At 39.0% G+C, this 20569-nt stretch overlaps 1 protein-coding gene across 2 annotated transcripts in view; it reads right to left on the bottom strand.

The window, feature by feature from the left end:
* PPARG (peroxisome proliferator activated receptor gamma) overlaps positions 1–7798 on the bottom strand; it is a 133926-nt gene extending 126128 nt beyond the window's left edge. The window contains exon 1 of one of the 2 annotated variants that reach the window (XM_082415756.1): positions 7644–7798. The gene's annotated coding sequence lies outside the window, so the exon portion shown is untranslated. Of the gene's footprint in view, positions 1–6629; positions 6834–7643 lie in introns of those variants that run through there. The other variant, XM_082415757.1, reaches the window with a different exon arrangement.
* Between the last annotated feature and the right edge of the window lie 12771 nt (positions 7799–20569).

Below are 20569 nucleotides of genomic sequence, written 5' to 3'. Positions count from 1 at the left end.
TAATTTTACAGGATGACCGCAAGAGATTCTACCAATAGGATAATATGGCAAGGGACTTAACTATAGGCAAAAGTAAGGCCTACTAAAAATAATCCAAATTAACTGCGCAGAGCATTGGGCTCTAGGCTCTCAGATGGGATGCAGGGATCATCTGGAGTGAGAGGTTTCCAAACACTACACATGAGAATCCCCTGAAGGGCTTGTTAAAAGACGGATTACCAGGCCCCATCCCCAGAGGTTCTGATTCAGTAGGTCTGGGGTGGGGCCCGAGAATTTGCATTTCTACCAAGTTCCCAGATGATGCTGAGGCTGCTGGTCCAAGGACCACACTTTAGATTATTTCTTTATTCTTTTAAAATCATGCATTAAGTACCTAATAAGTACCATGCTATGTGCTGGAGATACAAAAAGGAATAAAACCAGTTAGTACCTGCTTCAAGAAATTAATAATCTATGTTTTTGTAGACATTGCACTGCTCTAGTCCTAAAAGTCAACAAACTTGGACCTTGTTGAAAACAAAGTTTAAAAATATATTATATTGCCTTTAAATAAAGCCAGGGTATTTCTAATTAGTTCCAAACGCTTTAGGAAAACATGTAGTAATCCTACAATGGCAAATGCCTGAGTGTTTTCTTCACTCTTCTGGATTTTATTAACATATGCAAATAATTTGTTACAGTATCTTCTTCATTTATATATATACCATTCATGTGTTTGTTCTCTTTCATAACTCCATCCACCATATAAAAAAGAGAAAGATTTTCTATAAGTACTTGTCCATACACAATCAAAACCTTGTTTACAAAACCCAGGTAATTATCAACTGACAGAAAAGAACAACATTGAGTACAGTAAGACTTGGGGATTCTCTGATTTAGATTCAGACTTCAGTAACACTGTGGAAACGTGAATGACAAGTAAGCAATATGCTTAGTCATACCCATGAGGGTGGCCTATACTTGTTAAACACTGCCTATCAGCTGATTCACAGAATTAATGAACTTGCTTTTGACGTGGCTGCTAAGCTTCTATTTCTATCAGATACACGTTGGCTTCCCATAACTATTTTTGGGAAAAAAAAAAAAAAAGGCAAAATAAAGTAGGTATAAAATTTTGTGATCTGTGGATCTGCCAAAGTATTAGGCATTATTTATATGTCTTTGGCATATTGTTTATGACATGATTGAAAGACTCCTCTCATTTCAATCTATTAGAAAGCTACTTTAAAAGTCTGGAAGAACTAACTCATGAAGAGATTACATAATTTGTTTAACGTCACAGAGAAAAGACATAGCAAGAGGTAATATTCAGATATCTAATTACATTAACCAACTACTAACTCCTGGCCTTAAATTTGATAAGATTTCTTGGATAAACTGACATTTAGGAATGACAATTTGTTTTTCTGAAGGAAAAAAATGGTTCAATGAAGAATTACGATGCATGTTGATTTTTTTTTTTTTTTTTTTTTTTTTTTTTTTTGCCACACCACACAGCTTGTGGGATTTTAGTTCCCCAGCCAGGGATCGAACCTGGGCCCTTAGCAGTGGAAGCACTAAGTTCTAACTACTGGACTGCCAGGGAATTCTCGTGTGTTGATTTTTAAGAGAAAAACAAATTCATGTGTGGGAGAACATATCCCTTCCTATCACGGCTATTTCAAGTGGCTATTTTCATATTTGGTTTCGTGAAGGTTGGTTTATGGAGAATTGGGGACATGAATCACTTTAATTTTATTTTTCCTTCTCCTGATCCCCTCTTTCAAATTCCAAGTGTGTTTACTATTCCTTAAAAGCCTTGCTTGCAGGTAGCAAGCACACCAGGAACTAACCTTTCAAATTTTTGCTGAGGATATCTTAAAGAATTAACCCTGCTGGAAATACTGGCATTTTGCAAGTGGACTCCAAACTTTCAAAGGACACAGACGGTGTTGACGGCAAAATGACGGCCAGTGGGGTGGGGTCAATGTTAAGGAGTTCTTTCCAGCACCTCATCGTTGCCCCTGGCAGTCTGATAGGTATGTTTCCCCATCGCCTCGCTGTAAAGGAATCGTTACTCCTTAAACATGCAGGATAAGAATATCCTCTTTCCATTCACTTTCCCAGATTCTCTCCTGAAGCAACTTATAGAGCCCAAGAGAGAAACAGTGCTAAGTGGCAACTTTAGAATTTAAAGCTGTCCTAAAAGTCTATGATGTCACCGAGGGGCAGGGTAAATTCTTAGAAACCAACCCTTTCATTCAGGTGTCTGTACGGTTACTGTGCAACCTGCCGCGTGTGGGAAGTGAGCACACGCAGATCTCTTACACTCCCACTCAGGGTATTTCCCTACTTTTCTCCCTCCTATCTACCTTCTCCTTATCTGTGGTAAACTGTGCAGACTTCTCACCCCAGGTCTGCGCTAATCTGAACTCTTCCCAGAAGGTCAGGAAATGTGTCTCAGAGAGGCTTATCCACATATTACAATTCTCCTAAATGAGTCCACAAATTAAAGTGCTCCTTAAAAAATCAGGTAAAACTAGCAATGAATTTATTTTCTAAAAACCAGTGAAGTAGAAGAAAAATGTTTCTTAAACAAGACACTGAAGCAAATTGAACTAAACTATTACAGGATTGAGTGTAAATCCTCCCTGTAAGGTTTTAAATCTCTATTGTAAATGATTCATGGTACATGAATTGATGACTTCATTTCTTTCCTTCACATCTGAGAAGTCACAGTAGAGAAAAGAACCTCATTGCACCCCGTCCCTCCAAAGATTTTCAAGTTGAGAATGGCCTGGTCACTGGAATAGCTGAAGGTATAGCAATGGCTCTGAGAAAGCCAAACTAGACCGTGAAGAGAGCGGAAATTAGGGCTGCTCCCCGCTCCCCACCCGCATAGGGGAAGCCACCGAAAACATGGAACACTCATCTACAGGCACTGGCCTAAGCCATTCTTTGCCCTCAGCGCCCCCATCCTTTTAGTTAGGTCCCCACTTGGGCTCTGTAGCTGCATACGCAGGGAACAGGGTGGGAGGTTCAGGCCTGGAGCCAAGGCCCTTACTTGCTTGCAAAGGAGACAATAAAATGGATTATTTAACAATCCATAAGGAGAATTTAAAATTTATTATTTGGATGATGCATGGTTAATTATATGCTTTTCCAGTGAGTCCCTACTAGTAAACTGTTGGGTTCCTAGGAGGCAAATTCACTTTTCAAGCCACTAAAAGTCTATTTTTTGGCTGCAGCTTCTTAGAAAGAGCCCCAAGTTTTATAACAAGCACAGTCACTATTTAGTCTTTAAGCTGTGATACTAAAATGTCTTTTGATCTGAAGGATCATAGGCCTCACTAGAAAACAAACACACATTAAGTATTCACAGGGTGCACCATAAAAATATGTAAAGAATAGAACTTTATCAAATAAAAGCACAGCCTGCACCTTCTAAATGCATTAGACATAGAAACCAACACGAAAGGATACACACTGTGTCTACGCAGGACTCACAGAGATATTATCAGTAAAACAAAAATAATTCCTAGGCTGATTTTTGTCCGAAGTCACCAGAGAATAGGAAATACAGTTTTAAGCCGAATAATGATGAAATTTCTCATTTCAGAAACATTTTATAAATTGATCACCCCATGGCAAGCATTATCTTCAGTTCATTCTTAACAATAATCTCAAAATTAATACTAGGGTAAACTATTAATAGTTGGGAAAAGTATTAGCTCAATTAAATTCAGGGCCAAGGTCATATCATTTAAGATACACAGGTTTGCTGATAAAGTCTGAAAATCATACAAAAAAAGAGCATAGAACAATAATTGCAATACTTTTCCCATTTCATTGATAAGGAAATAGAGATTTAGAATGGATAAGTGACTTGCCTCACTATAATAATTAAAATGGTTAAAAATGTAAACATTCACATTGTTATTAAAACATAGGTGTGCATTGACTGTTGAAGAAAAATATGAAGAATATATAAACCTGTTTTTTAAAATAAAAAAATAATTTAAGTATATACCATTATCGGGGATAGCTGTTGTCTTAACATCTCCAAAAGTTTTCCCCAAAATACGATCTATTCTATTTGAGCTGATTTCCTTTCAAGAACCTACTTAAGTATTGTAGGTAAATAAAAATTAAAATATGACATTTTTATTAAATAAGCTTCAAAAGATATGCCATATAACTCCCCCAAGCCTACCTCTGTATTGTGATACAATACAAATAGTAAATGACAAAGCCGAGGAAGATTATAAATAATCTTCAATTTGAAAATTTTATCTAGAAAGCTATGAAGCTAATTGAATGTTGATACACTGGGGCTATCTATGCTAGCTAGCAAGGTGGTTATTTACAGATCTTATTGTACTTTTGTGGAGTCAAATTAGATCGGTTTCAAAGGACCTTTGTAATAAGCATTTTAAATCGCTGCCCTTTTTGTTGCTTTTAGGCCTTAAGAGAGAAAGGGACAGGGCCTTAAGAGAGGTCAGCTACCCTCATGAGGAGATCTGTTAGGAAAAATGAGAAAAGCAAGTTAGAAATTCAGTTTAACAATTTTGAAGGTGTCAGGGGGCATATGTTTACGCCTATAGACTGGTGACTTATAACAAGTTTTCTTGATTAGTGATTCAAAAAAATCCTCTACAGCTGATATTTATTTAGTGGAATCCTATGAGACCAAAAAATTCTTCCGGTATATTTGCCACACCTTATGGCATTATTATATTTCCAAGTTCAAGTGACAGTGAATTCAGCAGAACATCCACAAATTATAAAGACCAACATTTTCTGTCCTACCCATTGGGCATATATAAATCCTATGAAAGAAGAGAAAGTAATAGACCAGGATATATAAAACATTTGTAAAGTATTATTTTAATATTGTTTTCATGAAAGTCTCCCGTTATTAAAAACCATTTCACAATTTGAAAACTAAATGAAATGTATTATTAATACTTGTGTATGTTTCCACAGCTGTGCCACTCACACAGCTTTCGAATACATAATGAACTTGATAATTAGGGTTAGTGGCAAACATCCTTATTTTCAGAGAATTACAGAAGAGAAAAATAAGCATTTGTTTATAGTCATATAACTTACTAAGAGCAATTAGCTGTGATCAGTAATGTATTATTTCTAATGCATACTCCTAAAGTCATACTTTTTTTCCTGTATAAATTTTAATACACAGGGACAATACAACTTTAATGTCACAGGGATTTTGGAATTAATATTGTGATTTTTAAAAAATTACAATTTAATGGTTTTTTAAATGTAGTTCTGAAAAACATACAAAGAAACGAACAGTAAGGAAACTAGTCCCTTCAAAAAAAATAGTGTATTTAATTATTAAAAATACCAATTGCAAAAATATTTTCAACATATTCTAAGTTTAATAAAGAATATGACGCTGGTGAATATTTTAGTTTTAATTAAAAAAAGAAATTATATGCTTTTAAACTTAAAAGAATGAAAAAAAAGTGCCCAAAAAACTTAGCCTGGAATTCTCCAAAACTTTATACTTCACTGATGCCATGTTTTCATAGCAGTTATCATAAAAGCAAGAAACAAACTTTTAAACATGAAAAAGTTCTGATTTAAAAATTAAATCACCAGGTTTTTCCCCCTTCCACTGATTTGCAAAAGATGGAGCAGTCGGTCACTAATTGATTCTAAGATCTTTAAATTTAAGATATAATCATCGGCAAGTGAAGTGTCAAATATCATTATAATTTAAATAAAGGAGAATGATGAGAAGTACACATGAAGACAAAAATGGATGCTTTTGTAACAAACCTCACTTTTTAGCTAACAGCATTCATTTTACAATTTTGTATTTTAAAGAATACTATGGTGCCGTATTAACTTCAGAGTGAATCTGATTGAAAACAGACAACACAAAAATTGTTTTCAAACTTGAAAAAGATCTTTTGAAATATCACTGCAAAAGCTAACTGGTAGCATCTCTGAGTATTTTCTACAGAACTTCCATAGGAGTGGAAAGTATTTCTTTAGAAAGAAGCTGCAATGAGTGTCTATGTCAGTCTCTATTCCAAAAGGGTTTTCTAAATCATCTAGACCATCAGGAGGTCCTGTTTTCAGTCAGCGATTGATCACTTAGCTATGAACAAGAAGACTGCCACCGAATACCTGGGATCTGTCCAAGATCTGCCCAGCTCCTTCTAAAGGGTGTTAGTCATTGCTCTCTCAATAACTCTAGTTACAATTTGTTTCATGAATGATAAAAACAGTTAACATGAAAATAATGTACTTTAAAATCGAGTTTTTCATACAACTCAGTTAGTCATCTTGCCTGGTTTTGTTTTCAGACGATGATCTATACAAATTAATTTTACATTTTGACCCCAATTTTGAAAGGAAAAGAAGAAAACTTCAGCTTCTTCATGACAGACTTTTTTTTTTTTTTTTTTACTTTATGCTTCCTAAAATAATTGACACTATTTTCCCAACCATTATTCTCAGACCCAAGTGAATTAAATTCTCGCGGTAAAACAAGAGCACAACAAAATAATAACGATATAATATCATCACCACGATCATCATGATCATCATCTTGCAAATTTTGGACGCATCACCAACACATTTCAACAACGTGCAGTTACAGTAAGCCAACTCACCTAAGCAATGGGAGTTAAGAAGGATTTAGAAACGCAGCCTTCTGATCACCAGCAGAGGTAAAGGCCCCTTCTTTACCTAACAAGTGACCTTATATAAAACCAGCAGATAGGTTACTCCCAGTTTCTGCCTCCTTACCTCAGGCTCCTCCCCAAATACCGAGACAGAAAGTACCACAAATACACACCCACTTTCCACCCCTTACACGGAGGGACCAGAGACTTCAGTTAAGCTGCCCTACCTCCACCTACCCCAGTCAGGCTCCGAAGAGCAGGAATCGAGCCTGGCACGTGGAGGAGCCACGGCGCCGGCAGGCCATCTTCCCGACCACTGCGGGGGTGGGAGGGGGCCGCGCTCTCCATCCCCTGCCCCCGGGCAAGCCAGCCCCCGTCCCCGGCCCTTCCACTCGGCTCACCGCCAGCAAGGTGCTTAAGGGCACAGAGGCTGGGTGACCCCCAAGTGCGCCCCTAGCTTAACTGTCACCACGACCCCGCAGTGGTCACTGTCTGGGTGCTGGAGGCGGACCCCGTCGCCGCGGGACGCACCCGCACGGGATCCCGCGCCCGGCCACGAAGTACCCCGGGAGCAGCCCTCGGACCCTGCCCACTTTCGCCGGGGCTCGGAGACCCGGGTTCTCTCAGACACCCGGGCAGGCGCGCGCCGAGGGGCCCGTCCCGGCCGCGCGGGGCGCACGGTCTCGCGTCGCCGGTGCGGACCGCCGCTCTCCCCCGCGCGCGTCGCGCGCAGCCCGTGCCCTCCGCCGCCTGTGTACTAGCCCTGCGCCGGGACGTCTCCTCAGGGCGCGACCCTCGGCCGGGACCTGTCAGCCCCGGTGCCCTCGGACCACGACCCGTCCGCCCGGGGCCCCTCCGTCCGAGAGCCCGTCGGCCCCTGCCCCCCGGAGCGCGCCTCAGCGCGGGTCCCTCCGGGGCCCCGCGCCCCTCGGCGAGCCCCTTCGTCCACGGGCCCTCGCCCGGCGCCGCTGCCCCAAGCGCCCCTGGCAGCCCGACTCTGACCTGCGGCGGTGGCCTGGCGGTCCGCTCCGGTGTCCCGGTGGCCGACCGAGCGCCCCAGGCGGCGGCTCCGGCGCGGGCTCCGAGTGCGGTCGGCCCCGCCTGCAGCGGCTGAGCCAGGCCGGGCTGGGGGCGGGCGGGGGCGGGGGCGCGGGGCGGGCGGGCGTTCGAGGGGGAGGGGAGCGGCCGGGCCGCCGCCGCCTCGCGCACAGTAGGACTCCTGCTCGCCGCGCCCACTTTCCCTGGAGCGCCTACTCTGCGCCCGGCCTCGCTTGTTCCTCACAGCCGCCGCTGGGAGGCGACCCAGAAATGGTCCCATTTTCCCTGAGGAGGGACCGGCCGGAGCCCAGGAAGATGCCCACGGTCACGTCGGGGAGAGCCGAGGTGTGGAGTTCCGGAGCTGCCCTCCCTCTCCAGGCCCGCGGGTCTTGCCTTCGCACAGTGGTCGGCGGGTGTTTTGTTTTGTTTTGTTTTTTTCCTCAAGTTCTTTTCGATGACATTCTTTAAAAAAAGAAAAAGAAAAAGAAAGAAGAGCATATTTAGGATCACCTGGTTTTTATCCCATACCCAATGGCGCTGCACACTTTCTGCTCCCCCCCTTTCGCATTTGTACTTCCCACTGGTATTCATTATTCACTTAAAGCGTCAAAGTTTTAATTGCAAAAATTTAAAGTATTCATTAACCTCTGACAGAATTTTTAAACTTCTTTAGCAGTGTTTTTTACGCTGAGGGACCCGGACACATGGTGCGGGGCTGGGGCGGGACGCGGGGCATGGGAATCTTAAGTTTGGAGTTTGAGGAGCAGTTTGGGGTCGAGCTTCCTCGTGCATGGACCAGGGGGACTCTGGGCAGCTTCGTTTCCTGCCGCTCCCCTTATCGTGACCCATCCAAAGGGGGTTGATAGATACCCAGCCAGAAAGCCCCCTAGTCTTCTGGACTTGAGGCCTTACTTTCCTTACCTTTTTCCAATCCCATTTACTGAACATCCTGTTCTGGGCCTGGCCGTCCTTGGGGAGCAAAGGTGCATAAAAACTGTAATTTCAAGAAGCATATCAATTACTTGCCCAGGATTACTTGCTCCAGTCCTTTAGCGTCTTAATTGGTTGGGGATGGCTAGTTCTTTTTCCTCTAGGGCAGCTGGTCCTTGTTTGCAGTTTAAAGTAAAACATTATGAGGATAGTTATCACCTCGGAGAAGGTTCAGAGCTTAATTCAATAGATTCATGCCCTCCACCTGTCCCATAAAGTAGGAAGTTAAGAGCCACAGCTGAATAGGGACTTCAAAGAGGACCATTTTATTTATCACTGAAAAACGCCATTTCCTTGCCTGCCATTTAGGTAGTCAGATTGACACGGCTCAGCAGTCTACACTCCAGCATAGAAGTGCTGCATGCATCCCACTTCTTCTTTTTTTTCTAAAATAAATAAATTTATTTATTTATTTATTTTTGGCCACGTTGGGTCTTCATTGCTGCGCGTGGGCTTTCTCTAGTTGTGGTGAGCAGGGGCCACTCTTCCTTGCAATGCGTGAGGTTCTCATTGCGGTGGCTTCTCTTGTTGCGGAGCTGGTGCTCTAGGTGTGTGGGCTCAGTAGCTGTGGCTCGCGGGCTCTAGAGCGCAGGCAGTTGTGGCGCACAGCTTTTGTTGCTCCACGGCATGTGGTATTTTCCCAGACCAGGGCTCAAACCCGTGTCCCCTGCATTGGCAGCCAGGGAAGTCCCTAAATACCGTACATTTTAAATGTACAATCCAATGATTTTTAGTTTGAGAGAGTTTTTTCCCCCCACTTTTATTGAGAAATAATTGACATATATCACTGTATAAGTTTAAAGTGTACAGCATGATGGTTTGATTTACATAAATTGTGAAATGATTACCACAATACGTTTAGTTAACATTCATCATCTCTTATAGATACAATAAAAAGAAAAGAAAAAAATTTTTTCTCCTTGTGATGAGAACTCTTAGGCTTTAATCTCTTAACGACTTTCCTATATATCATACAGCAGTGTTAACTATAGTTATCGTGTTGTGTATTACATCTCTAGTACTAAATTATTTTTCTTCCAGTTTTATTGAGATATAATTGACATATAGCACTGTATAACTTTAAGGTGTACAGTATAATGATTTGACTTACATGCATCATGAAATGATTATCACAGTAAGTTTAGTGAATATCCATCATCTCTAGTACTAAATTATTTTATAACTAGAAGTTTGTACCTTTTGACCACCCTCCTTTAATTCTCCCTCCTCCCACCTCTGGTGGCCACAAATTTATAGGTTCAGCTCTTACATTTAGGTCTATGATCTATTTTGAGTTAAATTTTGTGTATGGTGTGAGGTAGGGCCAATCTGCTTTTCGTGGAGAAATACTCATAATTCAACAATATTGACTAAATGGAATCCCACCACAGTGAGCTTATAACTGGTGCAACATTTTAGAGTTCATCTGAATACTTTCTAAACTTTCTTCCAGATTAAAAAAAAAAGCGATTTTCTACTATATATAAAATAGGTAAACAACAAGGACCTACTGTATAGCACAGGGAACTATACTCAATATCTTGTAATAACCTATAATGGAAAAGAATCTGAAAAAGAATATATAAATGTATAACCGAATCACTTTGCTATACACTTGAAACTAACACAACAGTGTAAACTAACTATACATCAATAAAAATTGTCATTTTAAAAAGTGATCTATAGTTAGTAAAGCCTAAAAATGTAAGAAGTTAAGCAATAGAAATAGAAATAGCATAAATCTATTTTTTAAACTACTGGTCTTGATTTATTAGTGGATTATGAAATCAGTTTACTGGGTCATAACCAAATTTTTTTTATAAGTCAAATAATACAGAACACAAGAGAACAGAAACTATCAGAATTCTTCCCCTAAAGTGTTGCTTCATAACTTTTGTGTTATGTGTGTGCGTGTGTGTGTATTTGTATGTACCAGGAGTTGGTGTAAAATGTATTTCTTACTGTGGGGCCGCATTTTCAAAAGCTGGAGAAACACTGTATAAACTATAATGCAGAATTCTTTCATTCCACAAACATTTACTGAGTGCTTATTTTGTGCCAGGCCCTCTGCTAAGTCCTGGGGACAATATGATAAATAGCACATGGTCTCCACCCTGCAACAGTGCACACATGCAGTTCCATCCACATTTAGCTTCTAGAGATGAAAGATTGTGCCTTGGTTCACTTTTCCCCAACCACAAGGGCTTCTTCCAAATATTGAGGTTTGGTCCTGAGGCACTTATTTTTCTGCAGTTAATGCTCAGTTGTTAATCTCATTTGAGATTTGCAGACATATTTGCTTTTCTTCCAACTAGGGGAACTTTGTTCCCAGGTTCATAATTGCATACTGTGTTTATTATACTGGGAAGGAAGTACAGGTCTAGTAGTGGGAGTTGGCCTTAACTGAATTGATTCCCAGTTTACTCCAACTATACTTGAACTAGCCCTACTGACGGACCTCAGGTATTTTTAAACACTGGTATATTATTTTTAAAGGGAAATATTTTGAATCATGACAAAAATTTTATTTTCAAGACATTCAGCGAAACAGCATTGGCATCAATAGTGAATGACATGTAACCATTTTGCAGATTGAGTTTAGGAAAATTAATGTGCTGTATTTCCAGTCATCCAGTGGGGGCGGGGGGAGGGTCACTTATTTACAGCAGCTGTGTGCAGTCATGGCTCTGACATTTGCTCCTCTAACTGAGATACCATTTCTCAGTCTCTAGACACCATAAATTCTCAGGAGATTTAGATGCTCTTAATTTAAAATTAAAAAAAAAATGATAACCAATTCGACATGTTGGACAGGTTAAGCACACACACACACACACACACACACACACACACACGCACACACATCTACTTTGTGAATGACTCTGTTGTGTTCCCACATATGATTTTTAAGTCTAGTTATGAAATTTTACCTGCAATCTCCCAATTTGACTTTGAATTTTATTAAGGTCCTTTTCTCCTACTCTTGCTATTCTGTCTTATCTTGCCCCTCACCAAATGACTTGCTCATTTTTATAAGGTCTTAAGTACCAAAGCCAGGCTTGTAACCCATTTCTTCTGATTTCCAATTGCCTGATCCTTTCACTATACATCTCTGCTTAGCTTACATTCTCTTTCTGTTTTGAGTGATTGCCTATAAATTAAAAAAAAAAAAAGTTGCTGGAATATTTTAATAAATACTTGATTATATACAAATCATTAGTTTACAATATAATACAGCTATGTATTGGTTCAAAATTAAAATCATGGAAGATATACACCAATTCATATTTTATTTTCTCTTAATACCCCAATTTAGAGCTTTCTTTTAGATAATTTGAAAGAACTGAAAGAGACATAATTTTAAGGCCATTTCTTCAGTAATACGCTTTTCTTTAATATTGAATGAGATGACTCCTATTTTTGAAAATATTTTATTTCTCATAATCTTTAAGCACCTATGAAATTAATAATAATATTTAATTCCAAGGAAATTCCATTTGGTAATTTCAATAGTTTTGAGTTAGACTATTTAAATTTTAAAGTTTTAATGGTTTGAAAATATCTTTTAAAGGTTCAAAAATACTTTTGATATTCAGGAAATTTAAAAAAGAGGTTTTTGCCCTGCTTTATCAGTTTTTCTTCACTTTTTCCCTCAGAAATTGATGTATTTTGCATATCAGATTGGCTTGTAAGTATCAAGAGGTAGGAGGTAGCTATTAGGAAGAAGAGAATGCCTGGCAGAGTTTTCAGTTCAGGAAAATTGTCCTACTTTCTGTCTTTTCTTTTCAAGAGTTTGGTTTTAATTAAGCACTGGTAGAATGGAAAGAGCCCTGATTTTTATCTCTGCTTATTGTGACCTTGAGCAGGAGACTCACCCTCTCTGAGGCTTAGTTCCCTCATCTATAAAATGGAAATATATTCTCATAATCTCATCAGTGAGATAACATGAGAAAATGCCAAGTCAGGCTCCTAGTAGGAACTCAGTAAATGTTGTTTATCAACTATGTGAAAGCAATGAGAATATTTTTTTCTGAAAGTCACTCACTAATGTGTTAAAACACAGTTTGGATGCTAAATTGAGGGGGTTTTTTCATATATGTGTCATATTTAGTCATCAATCTACATGGATACTCTACTCTCTTTCTTGTAAGTAAAAAATCACTAGTTGAATAAGTAGATTTTGAAATAGCTATGAACCCCAGATTTCAGCATGAGAATGGTTTTCTCATGACATGCATGTGAACTTATGGGTCCTAGGCTTTGTCACATAAAACTGAAACAAAAACAAAAAACAAAACCTTTTTATGATGGAAAACATTAGACAAATATAGAAGTAGACAGAATAGTGTAATGAATACCCCTTGTACCCATAACCCGGTTTCAGTCTATGGCTAACCCTGTTTCATCTATACCTTCACCTGCCTCCCTCTTCTGTATAATTCTGTAAATCCCCCAAATGAATTTCATCATAAAACATTCAAACTGTTTTAAAATGTTGTCCTTAAGTCTTCTGTTTAAAAGTTGGTTCAAACAATTTGCCCTGGTAGATTTTGGATTTATCAGAAAAGTTTCTCTGCTGAAATTTTCTCAACTCTTAACGTCTATCGTGGGCGAGTTGTAAAACGCGTTCACTGCTCAGAGGACCGCCATCTGCACACTCCGGAGTTTAGCGACCTAAGGACATAAATGCCGTGTCCAGGCTGAGTAATGGGCAAGGAGCTTGGACCTGGGGAAAGGCAGTTATGGTACTTCAGTTGCTAACAACAACAAAACCTCCAAAACAAAAAACAAAAACAAAACCCCAACGCTTGCGTGCCCATGAAGTGTCTATCTTCCCTTACTTCCCTTATCTTGCCCAAGTACCTTGACAGCAGAAGCCATGGTTTATTGATCTTTTTACGCCCACGACCTGTTGCCCTACAAGACCTGAAACCAAATAAGTGGACAATCAATGTTTGTTGAATGATTGATTGCCAAGTGTTTAACTTGCAACCCAAGCCTACTATTAAGTAAATAATTCAAATGTCAGTTCATCAAGAGGTCCTCCATCACTATTGTTCTTTATTCTCTTAACAGTTTTATTTTTCTTCCTACCACTTATCACTACCTGAAATTATATTTTTTAACTTTTATTTATTTATTGTTTCTCTCCCCACACTAGAATGTGAACTCCATGAAGGCAGCTTTTTTTTTTTTAAAGTCTTTCTAATTTTAGAGCAGCCTTAGGTTCACAGCAAAATTAAGAGGAAGGTACAGAGATTTCCCGTACGGCCCCTAAGGCAGCGATTTTTTTATTTGCTGTTGTAGCCCTGGCTGATGGTATGCCTAACATACGGCGTACATTTTTATTATTGAAAAAATAGTAATGCCATAAATTCAGTCACCTTTAGAGGTTGTATTTTCATCCTTCATGATGTCTACAAAGTTGATGAATATCATTTATGTAAATTCTCAGGCTCAGCTACTGACCTGAGCCTTACTTACGTAGCCACAAGCCTTTCTGTTTTTATGAACATAATTTTATTTTGAATATTTGGACCCATGTGCCAACTTTGCTCTTGATACAAGGAACTGCTTCTATTGATACACAATTTCTCTTTTGAGCAGACTGAGGACAGGGAAGTTTGAGCAGAATGCTGGGGAACTGGGCTTTCTATTAGAGTGATTTCAGCTATTCTGTTTCCATGGTGATATTCCAGTAATATCATTTCCTTTATTCCTTTTTACAGCAGAGGTTTTCAGGAACGCAGGTGCCTACTTCTGAAATGCCTTAAGGTATAAGGATGCAAACTAAGCTAGCAACAGACTTCTTGCTGCCCTGGCCATCCCCACAGCTCTCTCGCCAGTCTCTAGCTGGCCAGCCCTGGCACTGACACCTAAAGGAGCATTTTTCATGCATCCAAGACAGGAAATTTGGAGCCACTTTCTGGGGATGGCACTTTGGCCCGGCGTAGACTTCTTCCTTCTGTTTTGCATTTTTACTGCGTTTTAAATAAGTAACTGGTAGGTTGATCATGAATTGCATTTATATGTTTAGAAACTTTTGTACACTAGTGGGAGGAGGTAGGGAGGGAGTTGGGAGATGTGTATGCTTTACCAAAGGGCTTTGTTTATTGACATTATGTCTGGCAGCCACTCTTCCTACCACTGTAACATGGATACATGGATATTTTTTCCTCCCCAAAGTATTTTTCTGATTTTAATCTCCTATAATTATCCATTTATTCTCACAGTAAAATTTCAGTAGATCAATTCTTTTAGGTCAATTTCTGCATACCTTCACCTAGGATGCAGAATTTTTTAAAAATTATTTTATTCCTGTGGTAGTAAGAAGTTGATTCTTCCATGTACAGGGCTTTAAAAAGATAAATTTAGTTGACGTCTTTAATTGTTCTCCTGCCAAATGGAATTGCAGTGACCTAGATGATTTGCATAATTTATTAATGACAGAAATCAAATTATTAGCATTTAGGGCAAAGTTTAGTCTGGTTTTACAGAACAAAAGTCTCACTATAATTTTTCAATTATTATATTTAATCCTAGAATATCACTAGACATTCCCCCCACCCTCAATTTTTAAATCTATGTATCATGTAGCATGTTTAAAGATGCAATGTTGTATAAAACAAATAAAACGTTTACAAACCACAAAATTAATAACAATTGTAATATAGGGGCAACAAAAGTCAGTACAACCAAATAATGGAAGGATACTTAAATCTAAGAGGAAAAACAAAAACAAAATAGAAAATAAAAAGAAATCACAGCCTTGGACTTTTATATAAATTGTGACTTTTTTCTTTTTAATTATTTAAAAAGTTATAGAAGTGATATAAGCTTCTTGTAAAAAGTCAAGCCACTTGTATACCAATGTTCATAGGAGTACTGTTCATAGTAGCCAAAAAGTGGAAACCATCCCAATGTCTATCCATTGATGAATGCATAAACAGAATGTGGTCTATCTATACAATGGAATATTATTAAGCCATTAAAAGGAATGATGTGCTGATAATACTACAACAAGTATAAGCCTCAAAAGCATTATGCTAAGTGAAAAGTCAGTCACAAAAGACCTCATACTGTATGATTCCATTTATATGAAATGTCCAGAATAGGCAAATCCATAGTGACAGAAAGACGATTAGCAGTTGCCAGGGGATTGGGGTTGTGGGGAGAAAATCAGGAATGATTATTAATGAGTACAGTTTCTTTGGGGGGTGATGAAATGTTCCCGTTAGACAGTGCTGACGGTTGCACAACTTTGTTAAATATACTAAAACCTACTGAATTGTACATTTAAAAGGGTGAATTTTACAGTATGTGGATTATATCTCAACTAAAAAAAATGGAGAAAAAAATGATTATTTGTATCCTTCCCTTACCAAATAACAACCAGCATGTTTTATTCTTTTCTCCAGCCACCTACCTCGTTTTGTCATTCTCTTATTCCAGGACTGCAGCAGACTGCTGTGCAGGTTATAACTCTGCCCAAAAGGGCTAGCCAAGTGGACAAAGAGGGTCTGAAGTCCTAGTCATGCACTCATTCTACCTGAAAGAAGAGGTGTCTTTCTTCTAATTTGCACAAAGTTTACTTATAGACTAACAGTGGCCTTAACCATTTGCCTGGGCTTTTGGAGTAGGGACAGTTGGTAAATATAGGTACTTAGTTTGCTATCTTGGATTAAAAGTCAAGCACTTCATAAATCAGAAAGAGAAAGACAAATACCATATGATATCACTTATATGTGGAATCTGAAATATGGCACAAATGAACCTATCTATGAAACAGAAACAGACTCTCAGACATAGAGAACAGACCTGTGGTTGCCAAGGGGGAGGGGGTTGGGGGAGGGATGGAGTGGGAGGTTGGGATTAGCAGATGTAAGCTTTTATATATAAAATGGATAAACAACAGTGTCCTACTGTATAGCACAGAGAACTATATTCAATATTGTATGATAAATCATAATGGAAAAGAGTATTTTTAAAAGAATATATATATATGTGTGTAACCAAATCACTTTGCTGTATAGCAGAAATTAATACAACATTGTAAATCAACTATACTTCAATAAAAAAAAATGATAAAATTAAAAAAAAAAAAGTCAAGCACTTCATTTTACTCTAATACTATAGTGGATTATTTTCCAGACTAGAACACTCTTTGGCCCTCTCTTTGCACATTGGGTTGAAACTTATCTGATTAAGCTTAAAAAGTACATTTCTAGTTTAAATGTTGTCATACAGTTCCTTTAAACTTGCCTTTTTTGTTTAAAAAGGAATTGGTGTATTGTTCAACTTTACATTATGGTCCTCCAATACAGTTTTTATGTTTGACACCACCACTACTAAGAGGATTTCCTGATACTTACTTGTTCTAACAATGCAACTTTTCTGACGGCATTCTTGTATAGATTTCAAAAGAGCTCAAATAATAGTATTTTCTACACTAAATTTAATCAGTGAGTCAACACACATTTATTGAATTATTATTATGTTCAAAATAACATTCTATTCCAAACAGGAAGAACCCCCAAATCCTGGTACTTTACATACAAATTACTTATGTGCTTGGCATATAGTAGGTACTCAATAAATATTAGTAAATGAATCAATGAATAAGAGCAATTTTGTTTATTTGTGATACCTAAAGATTAGACACTTTGACAAATAATCATAGAATTTAATAGGTCCTTAATTCTACCATTAGAGAAAGAAGACAAGATGATGTAAAAATGTGATATAATTAGTGACTACTTCTAAAATAAATCCCACAACTCTGGCAAACTAACAATTATTTTAGTGTTAAGTATTTGTAGCTGCTAGTTTTCTTCAGCAATTTTTTGTCTACTTTGCCAGTTTGTTTGTTTATGAAAGAGTATTTACTGCTAACTTCCATGATTACTCAAAGTGTTTCCATATAGAAAATAGATAATCAGTGGTTCTCAAATCTGGCTGCACATCAAACACTTGATGTTTCTGTTTTGTGCTTGTTTGTTTGTTTCCAATCCTAAAAAGGTGGAATCCAAGATTTCACCTGGTTGAGCTCGCAGATGATATTTTGAGTTTTATTTTTAACTACACAAATTGTACGTGAACAAAATTTTCTTTAAAAAAGTGTAAAGATTTCAGGACTTGCCTGGTGGTGCAGTGGTTAAGAATCTGTCTGCCAATGCAGGGCACACGGGTTCGAGCCCTGGTCCGGGAAGATCCCATATACGGCGGAGCAACTAAGCCTGTGCACCACAACTACTGAGTCTGCCCTCTAGAGCCCGCAAGCCACAACTACTGAGCTCACACGCCACAACTACTGAAGCCCATGTGCCTAGAGCCCGTGCTCTGCAACAACAGAAGCCACTGCAATAAGAAGCCTGCTCACCGCAACGAAGAGTAGCTCCTGCTCGCTGCAACTGGAGAAAGCCCACAGGCAGCAATGAAGACCCAACGCAGCCAAAAATAAATAAATAAATTAATTTTTTAAAAAAGTGGAAAGATTTCAAATAATGCCAAATTCTCATCATCATTCCCAATCTTGGTTCTTTCTCTCCTTCCCTGACACAGGTGTACTTCTTATGCACATTAAAATTTGGGAACCATTGCTGTAATGAACAGGTCAGTAGTAGTAAACTGAAAAATTGTGTTAGAACTCAAATATGAGGCCAGATTTTTAATGTTTTCTCTGTTGTGTGAATTACAGAGTCCAAGTCCCAATCAAGATAGAATTACCTCTTCAAGTATTTGAGGGCCATCATTTAAGATGATTTCTTACCGAAAGAATCTCTTCCTTCTCACGAAAAAAAAAAAAAAAATTTCAATTACCCTCAGTAAGAAATGTAAGCAATGGAAATAGTAAACATATTCAGTATATGGGGAAAACAGTTGGTATTCAGTAAACACCAAGTAATTTATTGACTTGGCAAGGCTCCCTTGAACTTTAGTATATAGTTAACTCTTACTTATCTAGGAACAGATTTACTATTTTGTAAGCTGTAATGTCATCGAGCTTCTCCCCATCATTTTGCTAAATTCTAGGCTGTTTTACAGTGTGCCTGAGATAGCAGAAGAATTAACCAAGCTGAACGGGGCAGGGGGAGGGGAGGCTGGTGTAGGTTCACTGTCAAATACACTGTGTTAGCTGAAAGACAAAAATTCTGCTTTTAGGGAGCTCACTGTCCTGTAGAGGAGGCAGACAAGCTAAAGAAAATTAGAACACAACGGGTAAGTGCAATGAAAGAGGTGTTATATAGTGCTGGGGGGTACATAGAAAGGGGAGGAATCTAACTCAGGTTGGAGAGGGGAGTAGTAAATGGGAAGGCTCCCCACAGATGTAATACCTGACCTTAATCTTGAAGAATGAGTATGATGCAGCCGTACAAAAACATTTAGGAGGTAGAGTACAAGACCTTTAAAAAAAAAGATTTGCTCCAACTTGAGCAGTGGATGGGCTGCGTTTGGGACATGCTGAGTTTTCGGTGTTTGTTGGTGGGGGTGGGTATCCAAATGAAGATGTCCGTGGACGATAGGCTCCCCACTCCTGTAACTCTGGAAGGGAATCTCAAATGGAAATACAACGTGGAGTTGTCATCGTACACTAGCAAATGAAGCCTTTGATGTGAAAGGATTGCCAGGGAGAACAAGAAGAAGAGGAGGCTGAGGAGAAATCTCTGCAGAACATGAGCTTGTAAGGGATAGAGGGACTCTGAGAAGGAGCAGCTGGAGAGGTGGAAAAAAGAAAAATGAGAACTGCCTGGTACAATGAAGGTCAAAGGAAGAAAGCAGACAGTACTCTCAGATGGCACAGAGATGTCAGTTAAGATGGGCCTGGTGACTTGGGTGAAAGAGGAGAGGGAGGTAGAAGCCTGTGTCGGTCAGGAACATTTACTGAGCAACTACTATGTGCCTGGCATTGTAAGGTATCGTGCTGTTTAACCTTCACCACAGCTCTCTGAGGTATTAATGCATCATCCTCATATTACAGATGAGTAAATGGAGGCACTGAAAGGCCTTGACCAGAGTCATACAACTAGCCTGCAACAGATGAAAGATAACTCAGCTCTACCTAACTCCGGAGTCTAGCCTCTCAGCTACTGCTGGTTACCAATGGTGGTGAAAAAGTGGACATAATGAATGTAAACAGCTCTTTTGAGATGTTTGTTTGTGAAGGGAAGAGGGTTGATTTTACAAAGGAGAAGCTGAGTCTAAACAAGTTGGTTTTTATTTTTGTTTTTTAAGATGACAGAGGTTTGCACATGATGATAAGCTGAGGAGAAAGAGCTAGTGAAAAGAAAGACACTGAAGTCTCCAGAATGAAGGGGTTGAGGCATTTCTAGCCAGACTTCTATTTCTGTGGCTAGATCAGAACAGATCTGGGGGGAAAAAAAAAACATATCTGGAAAGAGGCTCTCAGCTTGAATAACTGAAGCTATGTGGTACTGTATCAGTATGTTTTATGAAAGAAATCACCTGCAGTAAGTGTCCATCCAGTTTTTTCTCACTTTGGAATCCATTAATATAATTAATATAATTCATGATGAAGTAGACTGAATTTCTTATTTCACTACAATTCGCAACAGTAGTCACCATATCAAACTCGGCCCTATCTATCTAGGTTTAAGATCAATACTAACAGTCAGGGATAGGCCCCATTTACACCTTCCTTCCTATGTTCACACTATAAAATCTAGCATCCTATTTCCTTCCATCAGCTGCTGTGCTCCTGCGGAATGCCCAGAGTTCTTTCTTTCGTAACAGAAAAATTGGTGCCCATTGTAGAGCTCCTAGGTGATCCTGCTGTGGTACTAGAATTCACTATTTTCATTTCTCCCAAATCTTATTTTCAAAAAAAATATGCCATTTGTGGTTAAACTTTATTTAAACTGAGCTTCTACTAATTATACTAG

The sequence above is a fragment of the Balaenoptera physalus genome (assembly GCF_965194825.1).
Source record: "Balaenoptera physalus genome assembly, chromosome: 11".
Taxonomy (NCBI): Eukaryota; Metazoa; Chordata; class Mammalia; order Artiodactyla; family Balaenopteridae; genus Balaenoptera; species Balaenoptera physalus.
The sequence above is the reverse complement of the archived record's forward strand: the minus strand, read 5'-3'. Positions and strand labels throughout refer to the sequence as shown.